An 18,023-nucleotide genomic window follows, 5' to 3' on the forward strand; every position below is an offset into this window, starting at 1 on the left:
GGGCTGTACGTCACGTCCGGCCCCTCTCCTCCGACGACCGCACGTTATCTTGAAATGAGTACAAAAAAAACAAGTCTTAGAGAACTGGCAGGGGAAGATGTTTACACACTTAAATTTCTCTCCCAACCCCAAGTAGTTGGGGAAATATTTATTGGTCACGATAGGGTGGATGCTTAGTGATCCTTACATCGGTGTATGCTGTTAACTCATGCATCATTGCTGTGGTGCAGGTCTGCAAGTATCTTTCTAGTTTCAAACATCATGTCTGTCTGGTGTTTACTCCTGTTATATCCGCGAGCGTGGCAAGAAGTCTGAGATCCAACACTTACATGGTTCATTGAATTCAAACCGGCTCCTCCAGTAGAAACTTGTGTATTTTCTATAACAAATCCTGTTGAGCTATATTTTTCTTCAAGGTCTGCTAATTCATAAAAAGTGTGAAGTGCTTACTATCATGGGCTTACAGCTACTTTTTCCAGGGAAGGACATACGTTAAGCATTTTTTTCTCTTTCTTTTCTGACAGCAACGGCTAACTTTTATCAGTTTTAGACGATTTATCTTTAAAAAACAAGGTCATTAGCTACAGTCTTTAAGATTTTCTGGGACGGCTGGTTACAGAACTGGGACCTATTCTGGAAAAACGGGGACGTTTCGGACATTCTACTTTTGTGCAATGGGCGGTGGTAATCCGAGTGATGAGGGTGGTGTTACTAAAGCACTAAAACAAAAAGCCACTGACACATAGTTCCCTTTTAAGGGTCAGATTAGGGGACATTAGTCGTCTTACCTGTCCTTTCTCTCTCAGCCAATTAAGTTCTATCACTTTTACAGAAAGGAGAGGTAGTAATATGGCAAAATGTGATCGTTTTGTTTCTGTCAATTTGTTCAAACACTGTCGTGTCTAAAGCCAACTATACCTGTACCGGCGAGGTACAGTGTCGTCATTTATTCAAAAGGGAGCAAGGGAGCCCTCAGAGGGAGAGAGCGAGAAAAACGTATATAATAATAGGCTATTCAGTGCACACACACATAGAACAGTACGGGTCGGCTTCACGTATAAAACACAAGCTGAGGGAAAACATAAATACATCGTTTACGTACACACAAATACCAGATAGGGTGCGACAGTACATACATCAAGTACGGAAACCTAAGACAAAACACAGAGCTATTTTGGGCAAAAGGACTTGTCATGCGTGTTGCGTATTCTCAGTATTCCCTTTAATTCATTTTTGGGGGTCGAGCTCTTTGTTCTCCTTCCTTCCTAATAGTAGACAATTTTTGTTGGTGACCTCGCTTCAAAAATACTTACTCCTTTTTAATTGGTCGGACACTAGTCCAGTCGTGCTTATACTCACGGTGGGGTCTTCCAACCTCTAGCAAATGGTGATTCAAGCTGAGGTAAAGGAGGGGTGTCGGTCGGACGTGCGAAGGTACAATTCTGACTTCTCTATGAGGGTGGAAGAAGAAGGGGTGAAATCTAAAAAATAACAATATCCCTAATATCTGGGCTGAGGGGGATTTTTTTTTTTTGATGAACCCCAACCCGGGGTACTCTTAACTTTTCTTATCTAGTCACCACATAAATTGACTCACGGGTGCGCATTATTTTGGGTGCATATTTGGGATATCGGTTGGGGCTGTGTTCGTCGTACTGAAATAAGCCTTCAAGTTTCTGGTGTAGGCCACTCTCCCATTCGCTAGCTCCAGAGAGAGTCGTTCCTAAGTAAAGAAAGTGCTATATTTTGATTCGTCTTCAACATGCAGGTACCAAGTTCGGGCTTAATTTTCCTATCTCATTAACCGTTCGATCAACGCCTCAATCATACAAAAAGCATTCTTTTATTGACCCAGACGCACGCCACACATACGCATTCATACCGTACAAATCAGGGCCCATGCGCACATTCATACCATACAACCTTTTTTCTCTCACGCTCTCAGAGATAGCTCCTACATATAATGCGCCGTCTCACAGAGCTAGCCTATTTTCCTCGCGTGGAACACGGTGCCGTTTTTTTTTATTTTTTATGTCTCCTCCATACTTCAACTGAAATTTCGATGTAACCTGCAAAAAGGAAAAGAGGGGGGGGGGTGGACAGCGTTCAAAGCACATCGGCGCGCATAAAACACGAAAATGTTGTTACCTACCACGTACTTGAACAAGCGAGCCATTAAAAAACTAAACGTGACAAACGGTTGCATGATCAGTGAAGGTTGATTTTATAATTGAAAGTATAACAGGATCAGTTATAATAAAGTCGTCCACACGCGCACCATGGGCGAGTATCATGAGTAACATTGCTTCGGAGCTTTAATAATACAATAATCAATAGTAAAAACCCGACATCAATAGGATTGTTCGTATGCCCAGTCAGTATCCTTCCCCGCCCGCCATGAGCACAAAGACCGCATACATCCCCCATAACATCAGGGCTAAGTAACTAGAATCGTCATAAGGAGTTGCAAGTCCCGCCCATACTGGCGCCATTTTGGTCGAGGCCAGGCGGGTCCAGAGTATAGTTCAAATGCCTCCAATAGCTAGCAGCCGGACCAGAATCCCTTTCGGCACTTTCAAAAAGTTCCGTTAACGCCAGCAGAAGGGACAGGCGGCATGAACCGCGACTTAAAGGCGAGGAAGGCAAAATCTTCCCTACCGGGTCACGCTGAGGTCCCACCGGAGCCGATCGAGTTGGCAGTCTACAGTGTCCTTTAGTAATTCCGACAAGCTGGTGTCAGTATGAGAGCACCGCCATCTTGCGACAACGTTGTGGCCACTCCGGAGAGCAGGGCAGCAGGCGTATCCCTCCACAGATGCACTGAATCAGTCTTTCCTACGGCACCAGATGTGGGTAAGGCGGCGACCGCCCGGGGCCGCGGCATATCCATGGGGGATAGTCGAGCAACAGTGGCGGTTGCCCCCACCGGAAGCCCGCGGGAGCCGAGGGCCAACGACTCTCGTAGAATCTTTAAAACTGAGAGGACGTCTTCAGGAGTGGGGCTCATGTCCGAGCAGGCAAGCATCCGAGTTCCAAGGTAGCCCAGAGCCATCCTAGTGGACCAGGCCCAAATCAGGGGAGCCGGCCGCCATCTTGTGAGCCCCCCCCCCCCCCAGCAGCCGCCCTTCACCACGGCCACCGGAGCGGGTCCTCCCGGTCAGCCAGCCGTGGGGGGGCCCGCGGGTGGAACGCTAATCGCAGCCTTGGTGCAGGAGAGGAACCTCCACCTGGGGGGGTGGAGGGATGGCCGTCCGTGCTGCTTCTCCGCGGGCGCCCCACGCCAGGCAACAAAAGGGGGGGGGGTGTGCCATCAGCAAGGCATCCCCCGCCCACAACTTGCTGGACATCACCTCTGGATGATCCGTGGACGGGCCTCGGCGCGTGGGGTAGCCTCCGGCCTATTCGCACAACGGTCCTCCACCCCAGGCCGCCACCGACGCTACCTCGCCGGCTGATGGCTTTTATAGACTTTTCTGTAGCCCAAAACCAACCAAAAAAACAGCCCAAGGTAGCCCAACATTGAAGGCGGGACAGGAACAGCGTTAAGCAGACGGCGAATGCGTTGGGATTGTAGTTGTAGCCATGTAAATAGTTGTTTAATAAAAAGTTTTAACATGTTACTTTGCTGGAGTGTTGCATATATTTATAATATTTGCATAGGGTTTGTCGTTATTTGGGCGGGGTGGGTGACGGAGCCGAGCTGTCTTGCGGCCATCATGGCGTCGAGCTCTGCTCTTCTCACTAGTTTCATATTTCTCATGAGGGGTTGTTCCTAATGTTTCTATTTTAGCGGGGTCAAAAAGATCCCATCAGTGGCCTACTGATTTTGTTCCATTCCTTTTCTTTTTTCTAACGATTTTTATGTTATAGTTTGCTAGCACGATACAGCGGCTAATCCGCATTTTTATAGACATGTCCTTTTTATTAGGGGTGTCCTCCGGTGGAGCCAGATGGTTCACCTCTAATAAGCGGTCAGGGCTGAACCAACTACCAACAAACGGGGCGAAGATAGGCATGACGGGTTACAAAGGGGACAAAAGTCTGCACTACCTATCCTTCACTATCTGCAAAGACTAAACAGAGTATTGCGACCCTGTTCTTATTTGTGAATAGAGAATGACCCAAAGAAAACCAATTCCGAACGATCAATGTTCGGATAAACAATCAATCAAATGAGGGATAAAAATAGGCACGACGGATTACAATGGGGGCAAAAGCCTGCGTTACCTATCCTTCACTATCTGGAAAGACTAAACAGAGTATTGCGACTCTGTGCTTGTTTGCAAATAGAGAATGATCCAAAGAGAACCAATTCCAAAACAGTAAATGCTTGGATAACAATCAATCAAATGGAGAGGGAAGCAGGCACGACGGATTGCAATGGGGGCAAAAGCCTGCGTTACCTACCCTTCACTATCTGCAAAGACTAAACAGAGTATTGCGACTCTGTGCTTGTTAGCAAATAGAGAATCTCTCAGAAACAATCAAATGAGTAATACTAGTATTTTCAAACAATCAAACAATCAATTCGCAATTCGCTGCGATGCGCGACCTTACCCGGACCGTATGCACAGTTTCTCGTCTTCCGCTTCCAGCGCCTGATCGTCCTCTATTCTCTATAATTGCTGTGGCACTCCTGATGGTTCCCAGTCAGGACCGTAGATCACTCGAGAGAGGTCTGCTCGGAACCAGTGAAGTTCGGATGATCGGCTGCCAGACGAGGGTCTATCGGGCAGGTGCACTTCCCGATCGTTGCAGTCGTTCACTCTGTCGTTGGGACCTCTCCCACTGGATCCACGTGTCGCTGATGGGCCCCACGTTTGGGACGCCAATTGTTAAAAGGTAGGGCCGAATTCGACCAAGAACCCTTCAGTATTTGCCCGGCGTTAGCCGCCTCTCATACCATTCGAGATTACCAAACAAAGAGGCAGGCGCTGGAGACAGGAAGGCAAGAAACAGGAGTTTATTCCGACGGAGCAGAACACGTCAAATCAGACAACAGAGTATCTTCTCGAGGTGCTCTCTCAACATCTCTGAGGCCTGGCCTCTTATACACAGGTTTATGGCTTTATTGCATACAACACGTTCTTGGCAATGCTTTGATGTACGGAAAGGCATCCCCGGAATCCCCACTTCAGGCCCGTTCCCACACATATCTACAGTAGAGGTTCCCACCCCTATCTCAGCGTGATGGCTATCGCGCAGCTGGACATTCCTCTGGGAACGGGGACGTGTGTGATCAGTCGGATCTTCGGGGTGCGAAAGCGTTGATTAATCCCCGGTCCTTTGATGGGGTGAGTTCCTACTGTAGGGGGCAATAAACTGCATCTGTTGGGCTAGGTGATGGCCTGGGATCAGGCCGGACAATCGGGCAGGGAGGAAGAGGTTATCAAAAAGGAGTGGGATGAAAGGAGTGTGGGGGTTCAGCACGGGATGTGGCTCTGAGGAAGGGTCGCGCTGGAGGTACATTTATGGCCCAGGCAGGAGAGATCGGGGGCCGGCAGGGCGCGGGGGATGCTTGCGAGGCCAGGGAGTGAGGGGGAGAGACGTGCAGGCCATTGGCAGTGGGCAGAGAGGCCTAGGCACACAAAATGGCTGCTACTTATGTGCATGATGGGGCCTAAAAGGGACAAGATGGTGTGGTCACTGGTTCACGATCTCCATTTTACTTTCAATAGTGGCTGAGGTGAACACAAATGAACGCCGCTTATATATACCTAATTTTAGTCATTTTCCACAGGTGCATCTTGTGTGTTATCGAGAATCAATTATTCTAATCTACCAGAGGTCGTACTTCTGCATGCAGCCTTAATCCAACTGCAACACAGTCAAAGCTACACAGTACGAGGGCGTCTTGGATTTAGTCAAAGGGATTACATCACTGCAGAGCATAGGAGCTTCTACGGGCTCCTGATAATACAGAGTAATATTTACAAGGTCCTATGCCTCAGGCATGAGGTCTTTATGGACTGGAAAAATCTCATTTGGCTGCTTTTTCCCCTTATACATCCTAACCAGGAGTATTCACTCTGAACGAGTTGTGCTTTTCTCGACTGATTCTGATTATGCAAATTTTGCTTGGCAAGTTTGTCAGTAACTCAGACACATTGTTAAGGCTTTGAGTGCCAAGATGCCCTTGAGTGGGTGTAGCCTTTTGCGCTTTATAAGTTGAATATTCAATTCAATTTTTATATTCGGTGTTCCGTGATGAAAGCTCTGGGTGCTTGGCACAGCCTCATATTCAGGTCATCTAAAACATGGAAGTAGAAAAGATAAGATACTGCTTCTGCTGAGGGTGCCTCATAGCTTTTAGGACAGTCATGTCTGCCAGAATTCTCTCCATCTCTCTATGTCTCCAACTCTTAAGGAACTGTACTGGTACACATCCTGCTGGAAAACTCCCAGGTGCATTTAGTCCTGGCATGGAGTATCACTACAGACAGAGGATGACTACTGCAACGGAAGGGGTGTTCTGACCCAATGCCAGCACTAGGGTTTTTCTAAATCAACATGCTAATGCACCAGTTCATTTTTTTCTCATATTTACACGCTGATTATTAGTAACAATTGCCTTAATTTCCTCTCACTTATTGGAATGTATTTGTTGAAAATACAGCACATGTTACATCGTGGACGAAGTGACCATATTCTATATACTCTGTAGAAAAACCGCAGAACAACCTTTAGGCTGTTAAACAATTTCACAATAATTGCTCACTTTAGCTTACCTTAGAACATGCTCACTGGAAACGCTGTTGTCTTATTTGCTGCCAATCCCAAAGAAAGTAAGAAAGAGGATGACCGGGTTTGGTTTTTCACAACACCGTACAGCATTATAACATTGCTTTCTGGATGAATTCAGACCTAAATCTGTCAATTTATAGATTTCTGCAGTAAGCCACCTATCTTTACTCTATCCTGGTGGTCTTCTTCGCACCAAGATACCATTTTTGGCGTTAATGAACTTATCTCTTAAAGTATAATTTATTTCACCAGCAGGGCGGGGTGAAGTACGCAATCTAACACTTTGCAAAATGTGTGTACCTTGCACAAAATGGAATGGGGTGAATGATATCTGAGAAAGGATTTTACGGGATCATTTTTGGGACAATTCTACTGGTGAAGGTAGATTTTGCTGGGTTTACCCTGGGAAAATAAAATTATTTTACAACTCTATCAACCCGTTTTTATTCAAAAAAGTCACCAGATCCCTAACTTTCAGAGGGTTGGCTAATTTAACAGGCATTGGCAAGGCAATAGGTTCTCAACTGTGAAACCTATTATACTTTAAAAATAATTTTTTTATTAGATAGCCTGTGGGGAAGGGTGAGCATTCGTGGTGGCCATATTTGAATTGGTTTGGTTAAGGTTTACAAATGCACTCAAATTTGGCCACCAAGGATGGGGGCACATCCAACGTGGCACCCTTTGAATGCAGTTGTTAAATTTGAACAGACACATTCAGAGATGTCCAGGGTTGACGTGTGCAAATCTACGGTGGGCATCTTTGAATCCATTTGCGGTAGTTGAGCAAATGTATTTTCAGATGGCCGCAGCTGTTGTGCACTCATCGGCAACCACCATTTTTGAGTGGGTTTGTTTAATTAAAGCAAACAATTGCTTTGTGGCTGCAGTGCTTATATGCACATGCACACTCACAGATGGCCATCTTGAAATCGATAACAACTCATTTTTAGTTGGACGTCCACCAATACAAAGGTGGGCTCAAAAACGTTTTTAAAAAATAGCGGGAGAGGTCAGAGATGGGACAACAATGGGAAAGGAAAGGGAGCAACAAAAGAGCTGGCGTAGGGTAGAGGAGAAATAAAAAAACAGTGGAATGGAGAGTGGGTGGGAGTAGCAATGAATGAGCTCAGGGAGTAACATAGAGATCGAGGGGTGAGGCAAAGTGAAGGGGAAATAAGCACATGGAGGAGTATGCAACGAAACACAATGAAACAGACTGCTTAAAAGAAAAGAAAGAAAAAGGTAGTTTCCTTAAATCAACTAAGGTCAGCAGTGGAAGGATACAAGAATCACAAATATGTGAGACCAAAATGCTCCTAGATGGAAAAAGTACATGATTATGCAGAGAAGGCACTGAATCAAGAAGAGACTACTGGGATCGATAACAAAGTCATCCAATCATGAGCCTGGGTCTAACCCAAAGGCCACTCTTTGTATACTGGAAGCAATAGGTCTGGCCAACAGGCGGCTAAAGCTATCTGTGAGCAAGACCTAAAAATAATAATGAAGAAGGAGCTGGAATAGGTTCACAACTTTGCTCACCTCTGGATGAGTACTGGATTCTAGGAAAAAATATGAATCTAAAATAGCACACTGAGACATTTTTAGATAAGCAATGCAGCTGGCATGTGCCTATGACTGCCACATGGGTTATAGAATATGTGCTGCTGAATGTTCATAGACAGTCCCATGCAAATCACGTTCAGCCCCTGCTTTTGCTCCTGCCAGTAAATGCCAATTTCAAATTATATTGCTAATTGTGACTAATCAGATGCTGCCGAAGTTAATAGATAATAATAGATAACCTAATTATTTTGTGTGATATAGTATGTTGGCGTCCCGGAGTACCCTACCAATCCAAGGTGCAGTGCTCCCTAAAAACATTCCTCATGAAGAGAAATAATATGCCACGCTGTACCTAGCACAGATATTTTTTCATAGAAGTCTAGCCCGTTGGCACAAATAACCCACCAGGCAGAACACATATTCCACTTGATCCTTTTTCTCACCATAAAGTGAAGAGGGATTACTTTCTTCAGTGGCTTTCCACCCAGGTATTATTACTAGCAAGGGGAAATGGTGTCTGCCTAGGTGGATGATTAAACGAGGGTCACATGTTATAGTTACGTATAATATACTTGATAAAATGGATAAATAGCCATCTTAAATTGTTAGGCTCAAATATATAGCTTGAACTTTCAATCACCTGAAGTAAGCAATATGGGCTTAACTACTGTAGACTTTCAACTCCTTTCAAATCAAATAGCATTCATAATTTTACCATGTGCTCTAAATATGCAACATTTTTTAATTTGTCAAAGTTTACTTTGTTATTTTTCCTTTCACTTGCTCTTCAACTGAGTAGCGAGTCCTTATGCTTAGTCTGGTGGTAGAGTAAAATTACCTGAACATAATTAGGTACACTTACCACATGAAGCCCATTTTTGCTTCAAAACATTTTATTTAGAATTTTTAAGAAAAACAGGTGCGGTTGTACAGCAATCTTGAGGTCACATGATATGAGCATTCCTCCATAAGGTGCTTCAGGCAATCTTTGCTGCTCTAGCAGTTGTCACGTAACGTTATGTGTTCACAAATTTCTCCTCAAATGAAACAACTCGGCGGGGTTGTTGCATGCTTTGGAGAGTACCATGTGTGTGTCAGCATTTCAAAAAGTAACGATTCGCCTAACTTAGTGTGAAATTCTGTGGGGGAGTCCGGAGCAGTGGTGTGTAGGGCATCACATTTGGGAGCGTTGCTTGCGCCAACATATGCAGGATAGGGCAAAACAATTGAAAAGTTGCAATGCTAGCACCCTGGGGGTATGAAGGATGTGAATTCCAGTCTAAAGAGGTAGTCATTAAGCAGCTTCCACCTGCCTGTGAATTTCTTTTCCAAGTAGAAAATGTTGTGAGTTATTTGTTCTATGGCGAGGATAAGCGAGAGTCTATTGAACCACAGGGCAACTGTGGACAGTGCCCTCTTTTTCCAGTGTAGGGCAGTATGCTGTTTGGCCGCTCCTGCCATACGCCTAATTAGGGCCCAGTCTGCTGAGGATTTACCAACCATAGTGTCAGATCTCCTTAGTATTAAGGTGCCAGGATCCGCCAAGATTGGATATCCCAGTGTCCCTTTAATATGCCCCAAGATTTCCTTTCAGATTTCTGTATCTCTAGACAAGACCCCCAAATGTGTATGTGTTTGAGGTGCCTGACCACCACACCAACATGTGCAGAGGCATAAAGAAACATGCACTTGAGGGTATGCATGCTAGACACCATTGTTACACCTATCTAGCTCCACAGTATCCCTGTGAGGGATACTGTGGAGCTTTTTCCCGCCATTATTTATTCCCTTGCTTTTCAGAGATAATAGCTCCACGTTCCCATCTGTGCTGAAAGTGGAGTTTGCAGGACAGTTTGCTATTTTGGGCAGCTTGGCATGTTCTCGATATGAGACCCTTGGAGCCCTTAAAGTTACAGGCTAGCTTTTGAAGGAAGTGAGGGCTCTAGTGGTTGCAGTTGCAATCTGCAGGTAGTGTGCCCAGTGTTGCAGCTGGAAATATTTTAGGTGGTCGCTCCAGAGACATTGTTTATATCATTCAAAGGACTTTCTTGCACTACCCTGGAACAGACCAGTTAGGACCCTGAATTTTCCACCGTCCACTCTCAGAAAGTCATGGATGCTATTGCTGGGGTGAAGTCTGGGTTAAGAGGAATGGAAGTGCTGGCAGAGGGAACGTAGTGAGCCATCTCCTGGATGGCAGTTAATCCCAAATCTCAAGGACTGATCTTGTTGAGGTAGCAAGATATGCCCTTCTGGGTCAGTGTTGGCTTGCATGCCAGGACTGAATCAAGAGTGGTTGGCATGTTACAGTTCTATCCTTGTGGATCAATTTCACTTTCCCTCACCACCCATTCACAGACATAAAGTAGGTGTGCCATCCAATAGAAGCCTACTATGTTGGGGCACACCAAACCCCCCTTGCTCTGGGCGCAAGAGTGTGGCTGGGATGCATGTCTTCTTACTACCCCAAACAAATGCAATTAATTCATTTTGAAGGGAGCATATATCACTGATACAGATAGACTTTGGGTGGGATTGGAACAGGGTGAAAGTTAATTTTATTTACATTAATTTCCCCCAGCCAGAACCTGTAAAAGGGGCGCCAGTGCCAGAGGTCTTCTAGGACTTCTCTATCAAGCTCAGGATGGTTAGCTTTGGTCTATGTTACAGCACACACATGATTGACGGAATGCTGAAAATGCAAACATTCTCCCCCAGTCAAAAGATCTGGGTTAAAACCATCGCTCTTTTGCCCATTACGCCACCACAGTTTGGACCCAGCCATATGCAAATCAATCTTGACCCTGTGCCATATGGGAACAGTCCAGACCGAACTGCCTGGCCATGTCCTTCCTAAACCGGAAACAAGCATCCTGGGACCAGTTTCAGGGTATATCACCCTTCTTCAGCCAGGTTAGCTTGAATCCAGTGGCACAGTGAGCAATGGACCCACGTCTGGGCATACCCATCCCACTTAGGGTGAAAAGTGTTACAAAAAACAAATGATGGACGGAATGCTGACAATGCAAACACTCTCCCCCAGTCAACAGATCTGGGTTAAATTCATCATTCTTTTCCCCACTACGCCACCGTAGTTTGGACCCAGCCATATGCAAATCAGTCTTGACCCTGTGCCCCATGGTCTATGTCTCATGATATTAGACCTTAGGTAGTTAAAAGAGTGGGCGGACCAGTCAAATTGAGTTAAGTTTTGAAGCTTGGGCGCCTCTGAGGTTTGGATTGTGAGGTTCAATATGTGAAATTTTTGCTTATTGACCTTGAAGCCTGAGACCAGCTCAAAGCGACTGAATAGGTCTACAACATCAGCGAGGTACAACAATGGATTGGTCAAGGTGAGGAGCACGTCATCAACAAACAGACAGGCCTTGTTTGATTCCCCCACACAAAGAATCAAACAAGGCCTGCCTTTTTGCTGAGGACTTGCTACTTTCGCTGACCATCCCATCTGATTCCCTCCCCTAAGACGTGCATGAGGCCCTAATCTGCATAGCCACAGGTACAATAGCAAGAGAAAAGAGAAGAGGGGAAAGTGAACATCCCTGCCTGGTACCCCGGATAATAACAGGAAGGTGAGGGAGCACTGGGCACTAATCTATGATGTGGGGGTTTATAACCTGCAAAGATCCCACCTTTATTTTCTGGCACAGTTGGTGTTTGTCCGGAACAGCACTCAAAAAGGACCAGCTGGGCTGGTTGAATGCTTTTTCAGCATCAAGTGAGAGGATGACAGCTGGGATCTTTTTTTGTCAGTATTGTCGACTAAGAGCGCAAGTCTCCTCACGTACTGCTAGTTGCAGAGAAACCTGACTCGTTCAGGGTCAATCAGCCAGAGAAGAAGGGGTTGCAGGAACACTGCTAAGATTTTCGTGACGTGCTTTGCATCCACGTTAAGCATGGAAATGGGTGTATAAGATACACAATGAATGAGGTCCTTGCCTGACTCGGGGATTGGTGCAATTTCAGTGTCTTACACAGAGGAGTCAGGACTTATAGAGACTTGAATGAGTTGAATAGGGTAAACATATGATCACTCAAGAGGGGAAGAAACTTTAGAATGATTCCAATGTGAAGCCACCCGGGCCAGGCACTTACCTCGGCAGCATGACTTTCAAGGCTTATCTTAGTTCTGAGATGTCTATTGGGGCCTCAACAGTTTCCCTCTGATCTGGGTAGAAGGCCATCCAGGCGCAGTTATTTAGATTTATATTTGATAGGCATTCATTTCCCTGGCTATGTAGTGATTGAAAGAAGTAGCTAAAGGCTTCTTGTTTATCTTGTTCCTTGTTGCATTGAGCCATCCTCATTCTTTATTTTTTCGATGTCTGTTTTGGCCCTTTGGTAGGCGGATTTTCCTTAAGAATAGAGTTTCTACCATGTCACCTTTGTCATAGAAGGGTTGCTCCACTTTACCCTGAGACCTCTCTGCCTGGTTTAGTCTCTGCTCATTCAGTTGGCCACTGAGAATTGTCAACTGCCTTTGGGTTTTCCTTAATGAGGTTTGTTTGTCTTTTCATTCCAGAGATCTAATCTCTGCTGAGAGCTTATTACTGAGCAGCCTGATCTCGTTGGCTTGGTCCTTCTCAATAGGTCTAATTGCACCACAGATTGTTGCTTTGAATGCCACCCAGATCATGTGGAGAGGCAGGTCTGGGAGTGAGTTAAGCCAAGTATTCCTAAATTGTTGCCTCTATAGAGGACATATTTATTAGGTCTCTTAGAGTATTCAGTTTCATTTGCCACTTGTAGTCTCAGGAGGAAGATGAGCAGCATCCCCTCTAGGACAGCTCTAAGTAGGTGGGATTTGAAATGAGTATGTCTTATACAAGTGCAGATTCAAGACAGTGTAACAAGGAGTGGGTGATGAACACATAGATTATGTGGCAGTATGTAGTGTGATCGTGGGAATAGAAAGAATAGTCCTTCATGTCAAAGCTTAGGTAATGCCATGCATCTATGAATCCCAGTTCAGTAATATCCTTATTGAGGTGTGCTGACATCGCTCCTGTGCTCGAATAGACGTTTCTGTTTCTGTCCGTGTCAGGGTCCCAGCCTAGGTTAAAGTCACTGCCTACTGTTATGCCCACCCTGGTGTCACGCAGCAGCTTTTTTATTGTCTTGTGCAGGAAGGAGTCTTGCCCAGTATTTGAGGCATAAATGTTTAAGGGTGTTTTCGGGGACTTTGGAACTGTAGTTAAGATTAATGTAGGGCCCCTCTTTGTGTCTATTGATACCATTTTTGTTCTTACCTATGTTTGCTTTGCATGGTATGGCAACTCTGTCAATTTTACCCTTGGGATAATTGGCAGGGGTTTTGTACATGTTGCATTCATGTTTGGTCCCTTTTAAGTAGGTAAGTTTCTCGTAAAAATATTATGTAGGGATCCCTAATTGAAAGACAGCTACATATCTGACATATCTTATTCAGTGAGTTCATGCCCCTCACATTTAAGGAGATGAGTTCAATCATTAGAAAGTCTTGAAGTGTGAAAACACTCTTGACCACTTGGGAGTCTGGTCTGAAATTAGCTCCTGTATATGCCCACCCCGTCTAGTGAAGAAAGAAATTTAAAAGGGACAACAAGGCCAACTCAGGTATCCTGGTTTGACAGTTTGGGCTGGACTGTTCCCATGAGAAACAGGGTCCAGATTGATTTGCATATGGCTGGGTCTGAACTGGGGTGGTGACGTGAGTTAAAGTACGATGATGGATTCAACCCAGATCTGTGACTTCGGGTGAGTGTCAAAAAGATTTCAGTGCTCCATCCATCATCTCCTTGTGTTTGCTTTGTTTGCCCTAAGTTGGCAGCAGGGTATGCCCAGATGTGGGTCCCTTGCTCACTTTGTCACTGAATTCAAGTTAGCCTGGCTGATGTTATGTTATGTTATGTTATGTTATTTTTGTGCTTCTATAGCGCACGGCCACTCCAGTTGGAGCATCCCGGCGCTTTTTCGAAGGTACCCACTAAGAGAGGGAGAAACATAACACTGAAGGGAATTGTAACACACGCATAAAAGAGAAAAAAACAGCAGCGGTCTAAGGGAAAAGCCATGTTTTAAGGGCCTTTCGAAAGGACATCAGGCTAGAAGCCTGTCTTAGAGAAATCGGGAGGTCATTCCAGGCACGAGGAGCTAGATAACGAAAGGACCGACCTCCTGCTCTGGCGCGCTTAATAATGGGAACCTTCACTTTGGATAGCGCAGCAGATCTAAGAGATCTGGAAGGCTGGTACCAAGACACACGATTGGAAATATATTTTGGACCGATGCCATGTAAGGCCTTGTAGGTCGTAGTCAAAGTTTTAAAAAGAATCCTTTTATCAACCGGGAGCCAATGTAAGGTCGAAAGAAGAGCAGTGGCTCTAGCTCTTCTTGGGAGACCAAAGACCGCTCGGGCTGCAGAATTCTGAGCGACTTGAAGACGCCTGACCAGGTATTTGGGAAGCCCCAGAAATAAGACATTGGCGTAATCCAGTCTGGATCCCACCAGTGCCTGGACAATAATTTTCCTGTGCTCAATGGATACTAAAGGTAGAAATTTACGTAGCATCCGTAGGATGCCAAAACATTTCCCAGTGAGAGAGGAAATATGTGGTCCAAAAGAAAGATCATTATCAATGATCACTCCCAAATTTTTGGCCTTCTGGGATGAGCTAACTGGGGGAGACATCTCCTGCGGCCACCAGGGTTTCCAGTCCGGCTCGGAGGTGCACCCGAAAAAGAGCAGCTCCGACTTGTTGGAGTTGCATTTCAGTCCATGGTGTCCTAACCACTCGAAAACCGCACTCAGACAACCTCTGATCTGCTCATCGTTAAACAGACCGTTCCTGTTGCTCACAAACAGGAGCTGGGTATCGTCAGCGTAGGTGACAATCCGGGCACCGAAAGACTCCGCGACCGCTGCCAGAGGAGCCATAAAGATGTTGAAAAGGAGGGGGCTCAAGATGGACCCTTGAGGAACCCCCACTTCTAGCAGCGGCATCTCAGCGGAGTACGGAGGAGCCCAGATTGTCTGTCGGCGGTCGGCTAAGAAGGATTGAAGCCACCTCCACACCGTTCCCTGCAAGCCAAAATCCCAGAGTCTAGCAAGGAGAAGCGCATGGGGAACGGTGTCGAATGCCGCCGACAGATCAAGCATGACCAATACCGCCTTTCTTCCAGCATCCAGCTCCTCCCGGATAGCGTCTGTGACTTCGAGGAGCGCAGTTTCCGTGCTGAAATTCGCACGGAAACCGGATTGGGTGTTATGTAACAGATCGTTTTCCTCGATGAAGTTAGATATCGATCTATGAACAAACCTCTCAGTCACTTTCGCTAGAGCCGGGAGTAAGGAGATAGGTCTGTAGTTGGCATGGACTAGAGGGTCGAGTGCTGGTTTTTTCAGGAGTGGCAGGATCATGGCGCTCTTCCAAGCCTTAGGAACTACCCCAGATAAGAGTGACATGTTTAAAATGGGGTTGACCAAGTCATTTAGCACAGGTGCCAAGTTCGCTAAACACTTGGCCGGGCACGGATCCTGTGGAGATCCAGATTTAAGGTTGGACAGAATGGCAAGAGAACTTGCATTGTCCAATGGAGGAAACTCACACAACAGAGGACCATGATCGGACATGGGACACCCCAGACTCACCGGTTGCTGCTGGAAAGAGGAAGAGAGGGAATCTTGAATAGTAATAATTTTCTGTACAAAGTATACAGCCAGATCCCTCAACCAGGATTCAGAGTGCGTGTGGATGGGGGTGTACGCAGAGGGAGAAGTAAAGTCATTTACCACCCTAAAAAGTTCTTTACTGGAATGCTCCGCCTCATTTATTCTGGATTCTAAATAGGCTTTTTTCCCCGCCCAGATTGACTTATGGTAAACTCTCGTCAGTGTCTTAAAATTCTGTTTTTCCGAAAGATCATAAGATCGTCTCCAAGCTCTTTCAGCTTTTTTTAGATCTTGTCTGGCTTTTTTTAGCTGCGGAGTGAACCATGGGGCAGATGTCCTTTTATTGGCCGAGTTCTGTGACTTGGTCGGAATCGAACTCTCAAGACACTCTAAGAGCCATTGGTGGAAGAAGGCAGTATAGTCCTCAACATTATCAGATGTAGGACAAGGACAGGGGTGCTACCCCGAAACCGCTCCCAGGATGCTTGTTTACGGTCCAGGGAAGACCTGGCTTGGCAGTTCAGTCTGGACTGTTCACATGACGAACAGGGTCAATACTGATTTGCATATGGCTGGGTCTGAACTGGGGTGGGGAAGTGAGCTAAAGACCGATGATGGACTCAACCCATATCTGTGACTGGGGGTGAGTGTCTAAAAAGTTTCAGCGCTCCACCATCATCTCCTTGTATTTGCAACCCAGGTAATCTTACCTATTACAATCTGGTTTAAGGTATTTGTAACCTCTTACGAAGAAGGATCCTTGGTGTATAGGGGCATAATGAAGTGGTGAACAGATGAGAGGTGTCAGCACAAGACAAACACATTTAACATAATCCTCTGTATAAGGCTTTTTGCTCGATCCCCCAGTGTTCTGGCTATTTTTCCCCTTCCAGCAGTTGAGACAGAATGATATGGTTCAAGTGCGGGTGTAGCAGGCCTTATCAATGGAGTCCCCAAGGAGCCTGGCTACTTTGTTGCACCCTTCACAAGTCAGAGCCAAGGCCTGATGTCTACATTGGGACCCTTGCCAAGACTATAACTGACATGGGCCCAGCCTCAGATAAGTCTGTAGGAAGGCCAGCTCCACTGCTTTTTAGTGCTTACAGGGGCACTGGGGCCAGTATGTTCTGGGTTAGCACATGAAAATGTGGGAAGAGGGTAGCTGCATCTATGGGAATTGACCAGCTGTCAGTTGCTAGAATTGTCCAATGGCCCATGAAGTCTTAGTGCCCTGGTGACCTACCTCCAATGGTGCACTGTGGTGCTCCTCCTGCAGGTCTAATTTCAAAAAGGCTGGCTCCTGCCAGGGGTCCCGTGTGGGTGGTGCATCCATCACAGGCCTGGTCCAGGACCTGTAGAATCCACTTTGGGCCCCCATCACAACCACAATCGGTGGGGGCCCTGCTTCAAAGCTGCTGTCACAGAGTTTGGGATCTTCACTCTTTGGAGTGTTGTGCAACCATGCTTGAATCAGCGTGGCCCAAGTTGTGCCAGGTGGGGCCAGGCGGGCCGGGCCGTGTGCCTATATGATGGTATAAGATGCCACTCACAACTTCTTGAGGTACGTACCTGCTCAATTTCAAGGTTGTCCCGAGGTTTTGCGATGACCTGGGATCCTGAAATACCTCTGCTAGTGCTGCAAGTGGAACCCTATTTTTAAAAATTAAGTAAGTTATGTTATGTTAGCTGTACTTATATAACGCATAGCTACCCCAGCATCGGGGCGTCCCAGCTATTGCGAACGGGAGACCAGGAAAAGAGAAACTAGCTGGATGAAAGACAGCCTGGTAAGGTCAGATACTGAAGACTGGGGTACACGGGCGCAGCAAACATACATAGTGTGCACTAGATGGATGAGAACAGCCAGGTTTTTATGTATTTTCTAAATTCCAGATGATCGTGTGTGCTGCGTGACAAAAGAGGAATAGCGTTCCAAAGGGCTGGGGCCAAAGATCTGAAAGAGCGCCCTCCAGATCTACTCCTGTATACCCTAGGCATACAAGCCAGATGCAGGTCTGCTGATCACAATGCTCGTGTGGGA

This window comes from Lissotriton helveticus, chromosome 6 (assembly GCF_964261635.1).
Source record: "Lissotriton helveticus chromosome 6, aLisHel1.1, whole genome shotgun sequence".
NCBI classification, from domain to species: domain Eukaryota; kingdom Metazoa; phylum Chordata; class Amphibia; order Caudata; family Salamandridae; genus Lissotriton; species Lissotriton helveticus.